Source organism: Microcaecilia unicolor, chromosome 4 (assembly GCF_901765095.1).
Source record: "Microcaecilia unicolor chromosome 4, aMicUni1.1, whole genome shotgun sequence".
In the NCBI taxonomy this organism is placed as follows: Eukaryota; Metazoa; Chordata; class Amphibia; order Gymnophiona; family Siphonopidae; genus Microcaecilia; species Microcaecilia unicolor.
Window position 1 is genome coordinate 88,261,829 of NC_044034.1, and position 18,296 is coordinate 88,280,124.

The window sequence follows — 18,296 nt, forward strand, 5'->3', positions numbered from 1 at the left end:
GAAGTATGTACTGTACTCACTAGTTGAGGCAGCTATTAACCTACTGTAGGTGTGTGTACATATTTAGCACGAGGTGAGGGTTTCACTGCTATGGGTTTCTTCTGTATACTTTTTCTAATTAGTACACCTACAAGCTCATTTTCAAAGCACTTAGCCTCCCAAAGTCCATAGAAACCTATGGAACTTAGCCTCCCAAAGTGCTTTGAAAATATGCCTCCTAGTGTTTTGTTTCTCCTCTCCTCTGAGGGCTAACTTGTAACAGCTATGTATTGCATTGCTTATATAATCCCTTGCTTAATGCTTATGTATACAGTAATACTTTTTCTTTTGATAAATTGTATGATATAAAATTCTTTTAAAATTGCGCTTGAATAGTATCTGAAGATCATATAAAAGATCTTAATAACAGTTACATCTTCAAGACATTAATATGGAACTTTGAGTATTTGTCTATTCCCTCCTTGTACCAATTAAAGAAAGCCGAGACTAGGAATAGAGTTTGTCAGCATTACCAGTCGATTTAGTACTGATGGGTTATAGCAAAGTTACTCACCAGTAACAGGTGTTCTCTGAGGACAGCAGGACAAGTATTCTCACAGTTGGGTGAGGTCATCTGACAGAGCCTGATGCCTGACTAGCAAGAAGATTTTAGAAATTTCTAGCAGCGTCCCACTGTGCATGAACTGGTGTCTTCCCACCCACCACACAAGCATGGGTCTCTCAGTCAGGTACTGTAGCTAAAGAATTCAACTTCCATGGGAGATGGGAGGGTTTTGGTAAAATACTTGGCCTGCTGTCCTCTGAGAACACCTGCTACAGGTGAGTAATTTTGCTGAGGACCAGCTGGCCAGATGTATTCTCACAGGTGGAAATCTCCAGTACCAGGCTCACTAAAAACCAACACTAACACAGTAATATAGTAAATGACGGCAGAAAAAGACCTGCATGGTCCATCCAGTCTGCCCTACAAGATAAACTCATATGTGCTACTTTTTGTGTATACCTTACCTTGATTTGTACCTGTCCTTTTCAGGGCACAGACCGTGTAAGTCTGCCCAGCACTATCCCCGCCTTCTGCCACCAGCTCTGCCACCCAATCTCGGCTAAGCTCCTTTGGATCCATTCCTTCTGAACAGGATTCCTTTATGTTTATCCCACGCGTGTTTGAATTCTGTTACCGTTTTCATTTCCACCACCTCCCGGGGAGGGCATTCCAAGCATCCACTACTCTCTCCATGAAAAAAATACTTCCTGACATTTTTCTTGAGTCTGTCCCCCTTCAATCTCATTTCATGTCCTCTCGTTCTACCGTCTTTGCACCTCCGGAAAAGGTTCGTTTGCGGATTAATACTTTTCAAATATTTGAACGTCTGTATCCTATCACCCCTGTTTCTCCTTTCTTCCAGAGTATACATGTTCAGGTCATCAAGTCTCTGCTCATATGTCTTGTAACGCAAATCCCTTACCATTCTCGTAGCTTTTCTTTGCACCGCTTCAATTCTTTTTACATCCGTCGCAAGGTACAGCCTCCAAAACTGAACACAATACTCTAGGTGTGGCCTCACCAACGACTTATACAGGGGCATCAACACCTCCTTTCTTCTGCTGGTCACACCTCTCTCTATACAGCCTAACAACCTTCTAGCTACGGCCACCGCCTTGTCACACAGTTTCATCGCCTTCAGATCCTCAGATACTATCACCCCAAGATCCCTCTCTCCGTCCGTACCTATCAGATTCTCCCCGCCTAACACATACGTCTCCCGAGGATTTCTATTCCCTAAGTGCATCACTTTGCATTTCTTCACATTGAATTTTAATTGCCAAACCTTAGACCATTCTTCTAGCTTCCTCAGATCCTTTTCCATGTTTTCCACTCCCTCCCGGGTGTCCACTCTGTTACAGATCTTAGTATCATCCGCAAATAGGCAAACTTTACCTTCTAACCCTTCGGCACTGTCACTCACAAATATATTGAACAGAATCAGTCCCAGCACCGATCCTTGAGGCACACCACTACTCACCTTTCCCTCCTCCGAGTGAATTCCATTCACCACCACCCTCTGGCTTCTGTCCGTCAACCAGTTCCTAATCCAGTTCACCACTTCAGGTCCTATCTTCAGCCCATCCAGTTTATTTAAGAGCCTCCTGTGGGGAACCATGTCAAAAGCTTTGCTGAAATCTAAGTAGATTACGTCCATAGCTCGTCCCTGATTCAATTCTCCCGTCACCCAAAGAACTCAATGAGATTCGTTTGGCACGATTTCCCTTTGGTAAAACCATGTTGTCTCGGATCTTGCAACTTATTGGCTTCCAGGAAATTCACTATCCTTTCCTTCAGCATCGCTTCCATTACTTTTCCAATAATCGAAGTGAGGCTTACCGGCCTGTAGTTTCCAGCTTCTTCCCTATCCCCACTCTTGTGAAGAGGGACCACCTCCGCCGTTCTCCAATCCCTCGGAACCTCTCCCGTCTGCAAGGATAAATTAAACAAATCTTTAAGAGGACCCGCCAGAACCTCTCTGAGCTCCCTCAATATCCTGGGGTGGAGCCCATCTGGTCCCATGGCTTTGTCCACCTTTAGCTTTTCAAACTGTTCATACACACTCTCTTCCGTGAACGGTGCTCTATCCACTTCAATCTCATTTGTACTTTTTCCAGTCCATCGCAGTCCTTCTCCAGGATTTTCTTCTGTGAAAACAGAACAAAAGTATCTATTCAGCAAATTTGCTTTTTCTTCATCATTATCCACATAGTGGTTCGCAGTATCTTTTAGTCTCACAATTCCCTTTTTAGCCATTCTCCTTTCACTTATATACCTGAAGAAATTTTTGTCACCCCTCCTTACATTTCTAGCCATTTGTTCTTCCGCTTTCGCCAGAACAATAGGGACTCAAACCATCAAGAGCTTAGTCAATCAACCTGAAAACTAATGTACATTCTAGTTGTGGAGGTGCAGACGAACAAAATTGGGCCTAGGAGGGTGGAGCTGGATTCTAGACACCAAACAAATGACCTAACCATTTATATCGGGTATCCTGCTTAAGGCAGTAATGAGAAGTAAATATGTGGACAGACAACATCATAGCTTCACAGATCTCCATGGAGGCTAACCTCAAGTGGGCTACCGCCACTGGCACAGTTCAGACATTATGAGCCTTGACATGGCCCTCTAGAGTCAGTCTAGCCTGGGAATAAGTAAAGGAGACGCAATCTGATAGCCAAATTAGAAATTGTGCATTTGCCAATGGCTATACTGATCTAGTTTGGGTCAAAAGAAACAAAAAGTAAGGCAGACTGTCTATGGGTTTTAGTCCACTCCAGGTCAAAGGCTAAGACTCGCTTGCAATCTTAGATATGTATCACACTTTCGCCTGGATAGGCATGTGATTTCAGAAAAAATGTTGGAAGAATGACTGACAAAGATGGAACTCCAGCACTAACTTAGGAAAGGCACTTAGGATGTATGAGGAGAATTACTCTATTGTGATGAAACTTAAAAGTAAGGGGGATCCGCTGCTACTCAGGCCAGTAGCTCACTAACTCTGCAAGCTGAAGTGACAATCACCAAAAACACAACTTTCCAGATCAAATACGTCCGATGACAGGAAGCAAGTGGATCTAAATGAGCTTTCATCATCTGGCCGAGGACAATATTGAGATCCCATGACACAGTGGGAGGTTTAACAGGGGAGGAGGGCTGTCAACAGCAAACCTCACATGACACGAAGTAGTAGCTGTACATAGGTGGGCTTACCTCCTATCTATTGATAAGCACCGATTGTACAGAGATAAAACCTTACTGAGTTGATTTCTAAAACAGACTCAGGGGTCCTTTTACAAAGGCGCACTGAAATATGGCCTGCGGTAGTGTAGGCACTGGTTTTGGGGGCATGTGCAAATCATTATTCAGCACACCTGTAAAGGCATCTTTTCGGAGCCAAAAATGGACATGTGGCAAAATCAAAATTGCTGTGCGTCCATTTGGGGCGTGAGACACTACTGTCAGCCATAGACCTAGCAGTAAAGAATTTGGGCGGTAATGACCTACGCCCATCAGATGACACTTGGTGTCTGCTACGCGCACCAGAAAATTAAAAAATATTTCAGACACGCCAAAAATGAAATTACCGCAAGAGAAATACGGTAGTCGGGCAGTAACTCCATTTTAAAGTGCATAGGCGCCTACAGGGCTTAGTAAAAGGGGCCCTGAGAGAGGTGCAGGAGGTATTCAAGCAGTTGTGTAGGGCAAGTGAGGGAATCTAAGGTCTTGCCCTCACAGCAGACTGCAAACCTTCACTTAAGAGTAACAGCTCTTAGTGAAGTCTTTCCTAGAGGCCAGCAAGATGCAAGACAACCTCAGACAAACCTAAGAACCCGAATTTTATGCTCTCAGTCTCCAAGTAGTGAGGGCCAGGGATTGGAGGCTGGATACAGAAGGGAGGGAGGGATCATTCGTGCTACACGAGAGTCAGAAAACAGTCCAATCTCAATGAATATTCAGAGGATAACTCCAGAAAATGGAACCAGATCTGCTTCTGCCAATAAGGGGCAATTAGGATCATGGTTCCTTGATCTTGGCTGAGTTTCAGCAGTCTTCTCTGAGAGGTATTGCAGGATATGCATACAGAAAACCCTCCCCCCAATGTACAGGAAAGGCCTGTGATGTTAAGCTGCTATGTGACCTGAGCCTGGAACAGAATTGGGGAACCTTGTTGTTGAGATGAACGGCAAAAACATCCACAGAGGGTGTATCCCACACTCAAAAGATCTTGCAGGCTATACCCATGCTGAGAGACTACTCATGGAGTTGCAAAATGCTGCTATCTGCCAGGCTGTTCTCCTTGCCTGCTAGATACTTGGCTCGAAGGCCCATTCTGTGGATAGCCCACTGCCACATTCCCACTGCCTCCTGCCACAAGGGGTAGGATACCATAGCCCCCTGCTTCTTCACACAGAACAGTGCAACCTGGTTGTCTGTTTGAATAAGAATAATTTGGTGTTGTAGCCGATCACTCTGAAAACCTTTTGAGCATTCTAAATGGCCCCGAGCTCAAGGAAGTTGATATGGTCTTTTCCTGAGCAGACTAAGTTCTTTGGGCATGAAGCCCAACTACATGAACTCCCCATCCCATGTTAGCTGCACCCATTGTGGCAGCAGAATTTAGAATAGTAGTCCCATAGTCAAATTCATCCCAATTATTCACCAGGGAAGGGCACAAGTCAACTCTAGAGGAATCTGGATAACATCTGCAAATTTCCCAGCTGCCTCAGATACCTGATAAGCTAGAGTCCACTGGGCCTCTCTCAAATGGAGACGTGCCATGAGAGTGATATGCCCATGTCGAGGCCATGTGGCCCACTAATCTCAACATTTGCCAAGCTTGTGACCTGTTCACTGTTTCGGAACTGCAAGGTGAGAGAGATCAAGGTCTCTGCCCACAGTAGAGAAAGAAAAGCCTGAGCCTGCAATGTATCTAGCAGAGCTCCTATATATTCCAATCGCTGAACCAGGGAGTAGATGGATCTTGGTGTAGTTATCACAAACCCCAGTAGCTCTAACATCCAAATAGTTAAGCACATTGACTCTGTCATGCCTTCCTAAAATGTGCTCTTAATCATCCAATCATCCATATTAGGAAATATGTAAACTCCCAGTCTAAATAAACACGCTGCTACTACCACTAGATACTTGGTGAATACCGTGGGAGCTGACACAAGGCCAAAATGGAAGAATACGGTACCAGTAGTAGTATTTCCCTATTTGAAATCTGAGATACTTCCTGTGACTGGGAAGTATTGAAACATGGGTATAGGTATCCTTTAAGTACAGAGACATAGCCAATATTGTTCTTGAATCATAGGGAGAAGAGTGCCCAGTGAAATCATCCTGAACTTTTCTTTGACCAGAATTTGTTCAGGCCTTTTAGATCTAGGATGAAATTAATTCCTCCTATTTTCTTGGGCACAAGCAAGTACCTGGAATAGAATTCCCTTCTTCCCCTGGTAGCACGAGTTTGACCTCATTGGCCTGTAGAAGGGTGGAGATTTCCTCTACAAGTACCTGCTTGTGCTGAGAGTTGATGCAAGATGCTTTCAGTGAGCAATTTGGTGGTTTCTGACACCAATATAGCACGTAACCGAGGTGGACTAGTTGAAGAACCCACCAGTCAGAAATTATAAGGGGCCTAGTAGTACACTGTCTGGGATAATTACTTGTATTGCAGCTATGCTTTCCTGGAACCAGTTCGGAGTCTGACGTCGCAGCGTGTTGTACTTGCAGGACGCTCCTGCACATACAACGTGCTGCGACATCAGACTCTGAACTGGATTCAACAGCTTTCAACAGCAGCACGGCCACGGAGGACGAAGAAAAGAAGACGTTTAAAGACCTCAGGTCAGCTGGCGGGGGTTGGGGTCCCCTGCCAGCTGAAGAAATATTTTTAAAGGCAGCGGCAGGTGGAAGTGGACCTCGGCTGGCGGGGGTTGGAGTCTCCCGCCAGCAAAGGTAAGCAACGGCAGCGGGGGAGGGTTGACGGCGCGAGAGGGGTCCAGGGCGAAATATGTGGGGGCCCAGGCCTCTGTGGCCCCACGCAGATACGCCCCTGGGGAAGACAAAACCATAGCGGAGAGATTCAATGAATTGTTTGCTTCGGTATTCATCGAGGAAGATTTGGGTGGGATACCGGTGCTGGAAATGGTATTCGAAGCTGACGAGTTGGGAAAAACTTAATGAATTCTCTGTAAACCTGCAGGATGTAAGGGGCCGGTCTACAAACTGAAGAGTAGCAAATCTCCTGGACTGGATGGTACTCATCCCAAAGTACTGATAGAACTGAAAAATGAGTTTGTGGAGCTATTGTTAGTAATATGTAATTTATCCTTAAAATCGAGCATAGTACCGGAAGATTGGAGGGTGGCCAATGTAACACTGATTTTTTAAAAGAGGCAATCCGGGAAATTATAGACCTGTGAGTCTGACGTCGGTGCCGGGCAAACTGGTAGAGACTATTATAAAGAACAAAATTACAGAGCATATTCAAAAGCATGGATTAATGAGACAAAGTCAACATGGATTTAGTGAAGGGAAATCTTGCCTCACCAATCTACTACATTTCTTTGAAGGGGGTGAATATGTGGATAAAGGTGACCCGGTTGATATTGTGTATCTGGATTTTCAGAAGGCGATTGACAAAGTACCTCATGAAAGACTCCAGAGGAAATTGGAGAGTCATGGGATAGGAGGTAGTGTTCTATTGTGGATTAAAAACTGGTTAAAAGATGGAAAAAAAAAAAAAGAGAGATTAGGGTTAAATGGTCAGTATTCTCAATGGAGAAGGTAGTTAGTTGGGATCCCCAGGGGTCTGTGCTGGGACCACTGCTTTTTAACATATTTATAAATTACCTAGAGATGGGAGTAACTAGTGAGGTAATTAAATTTGCTGATGACAAAGTTATTCAAAGTCGTTAAATCGCAGGAGGATTGTGAAAAATTACAAGAGGACCTTACGAGACTGGGAGTCTAAATGGCAAATGTCGTTTAATGTGAGCAAGTGCAAAGTGGAACCCAAATTATAGCTACGTCATGCAAGGTTCCACATTAGGAGAGACAGACCAAGAAAGGGATTCTAAGGTGCCATCGTTGATGATACGTTGAAACCTTCTGCTCAGTGTGCTGCTGCGGCTAAGAAAGCAAATAGAATGTTAGGTATTATTAGGAAAGAAATGGAAAATAAAAAATGAGGATGTTATGCCTTTGTATCGCTCGCTCCATGGTGCGACCGCACCTTGAATATTCTGTTCAATTCTGATCGCCGCATCTCAAAAAAGATATAGTGGAATTAGAAAAGGTACAGAGAAGGGCGACAAAAATGATAAAGGGGATGGGACGACTTCTCTATGAGGGAAGTCTAAAGCGGCTATGGATCTTCAGCTTGGAGAAAAGGCGGCTGAGGGGAAATATGATAGAGATCTATAAAATGAGTGGAGTTGAATGGGTAGATGTGAAGTGTCTGTTTACGCTTTCTAAAAATACTAGGACTAGGGGGCATGCGATAAAGCTACAATGTAGTAAAATTTAAAACGAAATCAGAGAAAAATTTTCTTCACTCAACGTGTAATTAAACTCTGGAATTCATTGCCAGAGAATGTGGTAACGGTGGTTAGCTTAGCAGAGTTTAAAAAAGGTTTGGATGGCTTCCTAAAGGAAAAGTCCATAGGCCTTTATTAGACAGACTTGGGGAAAATCCACTATTTCTGGGATAAACAGTATAAAGTTTTGTACTTTTTTGGGATTTTGCCATTTGTGACCTGGATTGGCCACTGTTGGAAACAGGATGCTGGACTTGATGGACCTTTGGTCTTTCCCAATACAGCAATACTTATGAACTTATTTGTATGTATACTTTCTAAAATACATGCATATAAATTAACCTGGAAAGTGTGTGCTTGCCAAACAGCAGGAGAAAAACTGGGATAACTGTCATACTTCCAGTTTAAAAGTTTACCAATACCTGCACAATGTGTATACAATGTATCCATAGTTATAAAATTACCCCCAATGAAGCAAATTTAAATTAAATAAAGTACATATATACTTTGCAAATTCAGACCCATACTCAGGAGCTGGCCTTCACAGGACACACTGAGAAGTTGGAAATCCTAGCACACCAGGTTATGGTTTTTGAATGTTCCAGATTGCACTGATGAAAGAAAACGATTTGGAACTCAAACCAAAAACTAGACAGTTGAATATTCCATTCATAATCTCCCCAAATCTCCCTTTGTGCCTCAAATAGAGATGCTTAAACGGTAACCTAAGAATGTCAACAGAAATCATGTCCCCAATTACTACAGCTTACCTCCCCATTGGGAAGCATGGACCAGAACAGAGAAAACCATTTGCAGGAAGGCATTTTTCAGACTGCCTAAACCTCACTACAAGTTGGAAAGAGCCCTTGATAGAAGTTAAGAGCTACTCTACTAGTATTCTTCCTTCTATTAATGTAAAGATGTTTTATTTTGGCAACAATTTTTTCAGACTTGCCTGAAATGGCACACAAGACTTTTTTCTCTGTTTTCTATGCACTAGAAGGCTATTTCTCTTGGCATTCCATTTTTGCTGCATTTTCAATATACGCTTAAAATTGATGAAATTTACTTAGAGATTCTTGGACTCAAAAGACCAACCTTAAACAGTAATACTCACCACTGCAGCTTTATCAGTCTATGGCGTAAGACATTCTCTCTAACAGCATTGCTTAGAATTCCACCAGTGGCCTTGTTTTTTCTAATTGCCTTGTCATCTCCTACTTTTTTTTTTCAAATATATTGAATCCTCCTCCAACTGAAGTTATTTGTTTTTTTCTTTTATGGTGGTCTAGATTTTAATTGTGACTTTTTTTTCTATCAATTCTATTGAAGTTTGTTCTTGTTTTTTTTAACTCAATCATGTTTTGTTTTATGGGCTTTAGAATTAAAAAGAGAGCATTATGTTTGGCAATTGTTTGTACCTCCCCTTTAATTAGCTGGTAACACCACTGAAATTCCTATCTTTAACAGCAGCTAAGATCCTTGTATAAACATTCACAAGAAAAAAAGACAAGATCAATTGCAACATAATTTATATACATTTATGGCTTCATACATTGAGAAACGATTGTTCTTGTGTCTGTTGTACATCATCATCAGGCACTTATCTGAAAATATCCAGATATGAACTTTAATTTTGCATTGTTATTTATCTAGTGTAGTGAAACACAAACATTGTTACACCACCCACAACTTTATCTAGCAATATTTACATGCAAATATATGAACTTGCTGGTCTATTGAATAACCAGTGAGAAGGGAGGCCAACATTTTTTTTTGTTGTTGTTTGCATAAACCACTTTAAATCTTCCATTGGTTACAAAAAAACATGAGAATATTTAAATCAGTTATAAATTAAGAAACTTAATTTCATAATGAAAATATGAACTTTAAAAAGCAGTTAAAAAGTACTGATAACATACATCCAGTGGTTTAACAAGTGCAAATTTTATACAATTTCAAAATTGGTCCAATTTAAAGTTTTACTTCTTAGGGTTTTATGCTATTAAGCCAATAATAAGCAGTTCAACATTTATTTAAAAATGTAGGCAACTTAAAAACAGTGTCAGTTTACCAAATACAGGACTTTTTGTTATCTATTGCCTAATAGACATCGTATTTTATATAGTTATATTACCGAAACAATACAATCCTTCTATTTAAAATATTTGAATAGCTCAATGATACAATAATACACTTAAATCAAAAACAAAGCTGCATAGGTAAGATCATATGCACATTTCACAAAACAATAGTTTACAATAATGTTGACAAAACTAAGCCTAAGAAATCAGGACAGTTACTGAAAAGAATATTACTGGAGACCACATAACATCTGATTTGAAAAAAAGGCAAATATGCAATTCATTGATTCCATCCTATACCATGAGTCACATGAAAAATACAGCAGAACTTCATAAGATTAGACTTAAAAAAAACAAAGGAAAGGTAAGAGATGACATTTACATCTGAATTAAGACAGTACCAAATGCATATTATCAAATGTTTTAACAGGATTTTATAGAGTCTTATTTATGATGCATCTTTGATGAGTATTTCACTATGGTAAACCTACATTATTTTACAAGAAAGTTGTAATTCCACAACCATGTAAACTATTGTAACTGTGCAGCTTTTGAAGGGGACAGACGAACTAAGGGAGCGGATTCATGCCCACATGGCTGGGATGCAGTGCCCTCCAATTAAAGGACATGGAATCGCAACAAAACTGTCAATGGGCTATCTGCAAAATGAATAAGTATCGTAAAGTGGTCTATAATGAAAGAATAATAAAGAGAATTATTGGTCTTGCTGTAAACACAGCCATGCGCCTGATTAATGGATTTTTAAAGACTAAAAAATAAGGTATTGCTTTTGATTAACTTCTATTCAGATATAAAGCAGATGGAAATGCCAGCAATTGTGCCGAGAATTTGGGTCTGTTGCATTTCAGTTGTACTGATAGAAAACATCTATGAATGATATGTGCATAAATCACTTTAATCATGGAATCACAGATTATCCAGAAGAAATCTGTTTAATAAAATGTGCTAAAGTTTTGCACTTAGGGCCGGATTCAGTAAATGGTGTCAAAAAGCAGGCACTGGTAAAAATTCACACCTAGCAATCCAGAAATGAACTCCATTAAAAACAGGACAGACCCACTCAGACAAGATCAGACACAGCTCAACCAACACAGTAATGATCCTCACATTTACAGCAAGGTGCTGTTCTGCACCCTCTAATGGTGATTTATGCCCTAAACACCTAACTAGGGGTCCTTTTTACAAGGCTAGGAATATTTGGGTGTCTAGCGTTTAGCGCACGTTAAACGTAGCGTGCGCTAAAAATGTTAATGCACCTTTGTAAAAGACCCCATAAATAGCATGCTCTAACAGTTAACAAGACACTGTACTGTTATTAGATTTTCAATGCATCTTTTAATGCACAAAACAGATTAGAAATAGGCTCCCATAATGGGGCAAGACTGAGGGACAGGTCTTTTACCACTGAATGTATTTTGGGGATTTCATCAGGGTAGGCTCTGACATTTGCATTATCAAAGTAACAAAATATTTAGCAAAGAATGTGCACAATTTGATGCTTCTTGCTGTGCAGTAGTATTGCTGCCAATCACGAACTAATGCTAAACAGACTGTCCAAAAGACTGGTACCCTCACACAATTTTCTTTGCCTTGTCTCTGGACCTCTTTTAAAAGGGAAAATGTCGACACATTTGAGTAAGCTTCAAATTAAAATATTCAATAGAATTTTGAAAACGTGTTAGGGTGGTGGACTTTGGTCCTGGGGAACTGAGGAACTGAGTTTGATTCCCGGCACAGGTAGCTCCTTGTGACTCTGGGCAAGTCACTTAACCCTCCATTGCCTGCCGCATTGAGCCTGCCATGATTGGGAAAGCGCGGGGTACAAATGCAACAAAAAAAAATATTCTGAGAAGTTTTGTGGATCAGAACAAAGATTTAAAAAAAAAAAAAAACCCCACCACACACACAGACTAGGCAAGTGCTTCGAGTTAAAAATTCAGGTCCACCAAATGATAACTTTTGGCGGATAACTCAGGGCTTCTTTACAAAGCTGCGCTGGCGATTCCCATGCGGCAAATGACAGGAAGCCCATAGAAACTGAATGGGCTTCCTTTCATTTGCTGTACAGAGAATTAGCAGCGCAGCTTTGTAAAAGAGGCCCTCAATGACTAGCCCAAATCTTTATAGGGTGAGGGGTATTCTGAAGAATAGGGCCAAAAATTTATAAACAGAAGCAATACCAGCCAATAGCCAAATAAATCTCTCTCTTGAAGGGGATCATGCTAATAGAAGTCCTAACTTAAAAAGGATAAACTATCTATTCTGTAACCACATTCAGCAGTCCTACTTAAATGGACAGGACTGCTGAATAATCAGGCATAAAGATAAACAGATAAATCACTTGTTATCTTTATGTGGTAGTCTGGCATCTGAATATCAGTCCCCTTCCCTATAAATAGCTGGTTAAAAATGTATTTTCAGAAAACATGTCCTGTTTTTGGATCATAAACATTATGAAACCTCCAGGAAACGAACATACTATAATGCTTTATACACATTTACCAATGAATCCTTAACACTTTGTGGTATTCATAGTTATGATAATCAGATTAGATGAAATGATGAAAGAAGCATACATGAAACTGATTAAATATTTTAACATGAAATGTAAACACCTATAATTATACATTACTTTTCTGCCTACAAAATATGACAGGTATTTGCTTAGTATTGAAAGTATTCTTATGAATTTTATTTCTGTAAGATTACTGATGAAAAAACCTCTCTGAATACCACCCTAGGGTGTACATACTGTACCAATTAAGTATGTGTCTATAAAACTGGTACTAATCCAGTTAAAAATACAAAAATAAAACAAATGATGCCCCTGATAGCTTGTGGTTCGAAGAGATATAAGAAATCTGTAGCAAAAGTTAAAACTTTATTTTCAAGGAAATAATTCCACTGAGATGCTAATTTATTAGAAAAAGTTATTTCAAAGCCAGCAGTTTTCATTATGGTGAAGATCCAACACTCTTGTGTGCTCATGTATATTTAGGAAAAACAAAACTAGCATACCAAATGCTTTACAAGATGCTATGTAATCTATTTTGTTGCTGTATTTTTTCACCAAAGTCTACCTGATTTTCATTATCAAACAGATGTGATTGTATATCAAAGTAAGGCAGTTATTTCAGCTGCAAATGAAGACCAAGAGAATTCTGACTAAACGTTTAGTCAGTCACAGGTGGCATTAATAGAATTTCAGATGAGATCACAGTATTAAAAGAAGTGTATAAAACTTTAGGACCAAATGGCTATTTCTTTACAAAAATCCACATGTATAGCTCACATATAAAACTTGAAATCAGAACATGATGCAAAATGTTTTTTTCTGTGAATGGTGTAGTAAGTTTGGCACTTATAGTAATAAAATTTCCAACAGTACATTTCTCATCAACAATGGCACACAATCTGCAAACATTCTGTAAAGGAAAAAAAAAAACTTCTGCCAAGTCCCATGAAAAGCAAAAAGGAACAATTTTATTGAGAAAACTAGAGAAGGATGAAAGACATCTTTGGACTTCTTTTCTCAGTTCCTACGCCAGACTTCTCCTCATGTATATTTAACGGAAACCTAATATAGCAAAATTAAAAACAGAACATAAAAAAAATAATTACTTGACAAAATAAATTTTAAAAGAAAATTCCATAAAGGATTTTATCAGTATATGTACATTTCTCTCATTCATATTCATTGTGGTTATCTGAGACTCAACTGGCCAAAGGTTCCTATAGTACAGATTTGAGAACCACTGCGCTGGTTCCCTTTTTGTACGTTTTTGGTCAGTCAGAACCAAATAAAGAATACAATTACTGGCTAAGCAGACCAATGTCAGCTTTTGCTATTTTCCATCATTCATACGAGGTTCCCCCAACAATGCTGCTGCTGTACACATAAGAACATTGTTTAAATAAAACAAAAACAACAAAACCTAAGGCAAGCCAGAATGTGAGTATGCTGGCAGCATAGGAAATTGCTAAGACCTGCTTCCCCTAAGCAGAGAGTGTGCCTGCTTCCTTTCAGATTTATTCTGCTTTCGCCCTATCCCAAGCTCCCAATATCATGAACCTGTGGATATGCTCCTGGATGTTGGATGACAGATAAAATTCAAGGTTTTCAAGTACTTGATAATGAAGCCCCATTGACTACTGATTACTGCTTCCACACTGACTATTATTGCTTCTATTCACTCCCCACAAATTCTAAAGTCAATGGAAAAGAAATAGGCATTCCATCTTTTTGTAAAATGAGTCTTATGAATTGCCAAATGAAATACACAAACTGGAGCATGTGTTACCTTTTAGAAAAGGACTGAAAGCAAGTCTGTTTAAGAAAGCATATATCCCCAGATTCTGTATAGTGGAACTTAAGTTGTACATGCAAATCCGGTCATATTCTGAATTTACACATGCAACTTAACTTAGTTTAACAAGCCAATCAGCACTGATGATTGCACTTAAGCAACTGACACTAGTTGGCATAAGAATTTACACATGTAACCGTCCAAGCGTATTCTATAAAGTGATGCACATAAATTCTAAGACATGGATCTGAAAGAAGGCGTGACCATGGGAGGGGCATGGGTGGGGTGGGTCATAGGTGTTCCTTCAATTTACACACAGTGTTTTAGAATATGCTTGATCAGAGTGTAATTAAGGCGTCAGCATTTACACCAGGTTTTCATTGGCGTAAATGGCTGTAACTAAATGTCGCAGAAAATGGGTGTTAGGTGTATTCTATTAACTATGCCTAGATTTAGACATTCTATAAACCGCAACCTTATGCACTGGCACTGAAGTGTTAACTATATATAACTTTAATTTTACTTTGCCTTGCAAGTTGAGTCTTAGGGCTCTGTTTACTAAGCCATGCTAGTGTTTTTAACACACACTAAATGCTAGAGTTGACCATATGTTCCTATGGCGACTTGGCATTTAGTGCATACTAATCAGCACACACTAAAAACATTAGAGCACCCTTAGCACAACTTATTAAACAGGGCCCTTCATTTTGTATTATTGTATGATGTTTATTATGTTATTACTTGATTATGTATATATGTTTTTCTTAATCTACCTAGAATATCAGATAATGTGGAATGGAAAATTTTTAAATAAATAAAAATAAATTTAAAAAGCAGCAGCTGATGGTACTCATGACTTACCAAACGGATCATGCCTTTCACAAGACCCTTCAGAGAACACTTTGAAAAGAGTAGGTAATTTCACATGTTGGTTCTTTAACTTTTGTTCTGTTCTTTAAGCCTCTGTTCCTTTTGATATTCTTATATTTTGTAATGATTGGTTCCATATGCTAGAAACTTGTTTTTATATATGCTTTAACTAAAGGTATAAGACTTATAATTTGTCTACAATATGCTGAAAATGATTTTTAGATATTACAGCATTTCTTTGTATGTACACATTTCTAATCCCTTTGTTGTTTGAACAGTGGTCTATAAAAATAATACTTCAGAATTCTGCTGTACTCCTTTTTCTACAAATTTAAGGCTTCTTCTACAAAGCTGCACTAGCGATTCCTGTGCAGCAAATGAGAGGAAGCCCATTCAATTCCTATGGGCTTCCTCTCATTTGCCATGCAGGAATCACCACCACAACTTTGTAAAAGAATTTCAGGACTGGTGATATTCCTTTTCTTAGTTTCTATATACATGCAGGGGGTTAGGTATGAGGAGGTTCTGGGACAGAGCTGACAAGACACAATGCTGGGTCCAGAGTAAATAGGGGCCCAATGTGCATCCCTCTTCCTTGGTCTCTACTTGCCTGCTCTGCTGGCCACAGGTCCTTCCTACCACATCCTGCCTATGTATTAGCCTAATCAAAGCAGATAAGATTTTCTACTTTTCTGCTATGAATTACTTCCATTATCTCTCTCTATCCTAACAATGGTTTTCTTATTTCTGCGATTTCAAATTTTACAATTTTAGTATTATGAACCGCCCAGATCTTTCTAAATGGGCAGTATATCAAATTTTTAATAAACTTGAAATATAAATGTGGACCCCCCCCCCCCCCCCCCCCCAAAAAAAAAAAAAAATTACAGGTAATATAGGATTGATTTTCTGATCACAAGGGGGATTTCATATGTTCAACTCAAACCTAGTTAAACCTTCTGCTCAGTGTGCTGCTGCAGCTAAGAAAGCAAATAGAATGCTAGGCATTAGGAAAGGAATAGAAAACAAAAATGAGGACGTTATAATGCCTTTGTATCGCTCCATAGTGTGACCACACCTCGAATATTCTGTTCAATTCTGTTTGCCGCAGCTCAAAAAAAAGATATAGTGGAATTAGAAAAGGTGAAGAAGGGCGATGAAAATGATAAAGGGGATGGGATGACAACCCTATGAGAAAAGGCTAAAGCTGCTAGGGCTCTTCAGCTTGCAGAAAAAACGGCTGAGGGGAGATATGATAGAGGTCTATAAAATAATGAGTGGAGTGAAACGGGTAGACGTGAAGAGTCTGTTTACGCTTTCCAAACATACTAGAACTAGGGGGAATGCGACAAAGCTACAAAGTAGCAAACTTAAAACAAATCGGAGAAAATGTTTCTTCACTCAACGTGTAATTAAACTCTGGAATTCATTAGCAGAGAATGTGGTAAAGGCGGTTAGTTTAGCAGAGTTTTAAAAAGGTATGAACGGCTTCCTAAAGGAAAAGTCCATAGACCATTATTAAATGGACTTGTGGAAAATCCACTATTTCTGGGATAAGCAGTATAAAATGTTTTGTACTTTTTTGGGGATCTTACCAGGTATTTGTGACCTGGATTGGCCACTGTTGAAACAGGATGCGGGGCTTGATGGACCTTTGGTCTTGCCCAGTATGGCGGTACTTATGTACCAGCTATGCCCTTCAAAAACTGTGTCTAAATGGGTAAAAAGCTCCTGTACAGTTTGCAAACATTTTACATCTATTTTCAAAGGCAAAATGTTTCCTTTGAAAACTGACTCAGGAAAAGTGCATGCATAAATGAGTGTCTATTTTAAAGAACTCTTTTCTATGTATACCCCATACAAAGTATACTTTCAATCCCAATCCTGCCCTAATGAGCACCTCCCCAATACAAAGGTACAATTATGGTATCCAAGCAAGAGGGTTATATGTACTCGGGCACCATGACTATCGCCCGCTTTGCTTAAGGTAAGAAGCTGTCCACTAAAGCTAGGATGCTCTCTACTGCAGTGCCAGTGTGGAACAGTTTACCTACTGAAAGCAGATGTGATATGAAATCTATTAGGCTTTAGATAAAAAGTAAAAACCTACGTTCTTCTTAGTGACTCAAAACAAATTTTGGATACAATTACCAGGTTGATGAGATGTGCATTGGCTTTTGCCCAAGTCATGTCTGGTGGATCTCCAGAACATTCTAATTGGGGTAATGGATTTAAAGTTTGAATCTGAACAACTTCTAATGACCACTCCTGTATGCCAATGATATTTCACATGGACTTGTCACTACCTGAGATGAGATTTGGTTCTAGTCTATGTAGAAACATTGCGAACACTACAAGAAATTTCATTAAAAAAAAAAACTAGTGCTGAAGCCAGGCCATAATGGCTTCAGTATGCTATACTGGAAGCAGTGTTTCCGTATTACAGATCTCAGATATTCACTCTAAGCAGGGCATATGTAGGTACATCCATCCTCATGGGAAATCATATAGTTCTAGACTGTACTAGGCAGGCCAGTACTGCACTAATGCCTTACTGCCAATTAGTTGACTCATGCTTTACAGTTCATAATGCTTTTTTATTAATTGAATGTACTTCATTGTTTACACCCAGTTTTGCCACAGTCTGACTTTCATAAAGTTAATCAGGTTATTGTATCTTATGTTGATTCTGAGAATGAGGTTTTACATGGCCTGCCAGAATCTAATCGTCATTCTGTTCAGCTGGTGTTAAATGCAGCTTTATGGCTTGTATAGTGTATTTCTAAGTCTGACCATGTTATCCCTGCTTTAATGCACTGAATAGAATGTGCAGTGTAAAATTCTCATGTTACTACGTAAGTCACAAGGCCTTCCATCTATTACATTTTACATTTGCTTTTATCATAGCATACAGCTGCACTCA

General features: G+C 39.6%; 1 protein-coding gene and 1 long non-coding RNA gene across 2 annotated transcripts in view; both read right to left on the bottom strand.

The window, feature by feature from the left end:
• LOC115468601 overlaps nt 1–11,941 on the bottom strand; it is a 29,410-nt gene extending 17,469 nt beyond the window's left edge. The window contains exon 1 of the long non-coding RNA XR_003941894.1: nt 11,686–11,941. This is a non-coding gene — a long non-coding RNA (uncharacterized LOC115468601). The remainder of the gene's footprint in view (nt 1–11,685) is intronic.
• Nucleotides 11,942–13,659: 1,718 nt separating this feature from the next.
• Nucleotides 13,660–18,296, bottom strand: part of FOXO1 (forkhead box O1) — a 116,381-nt gene continuing 111,744 nt past the window's right edge. The window contains 1 exon segment of the mRNA XM_030200418.1: nt 13,660–13,773. The gene's annotated coding sequence lies outside the window, so the exon portion shown is untranslated.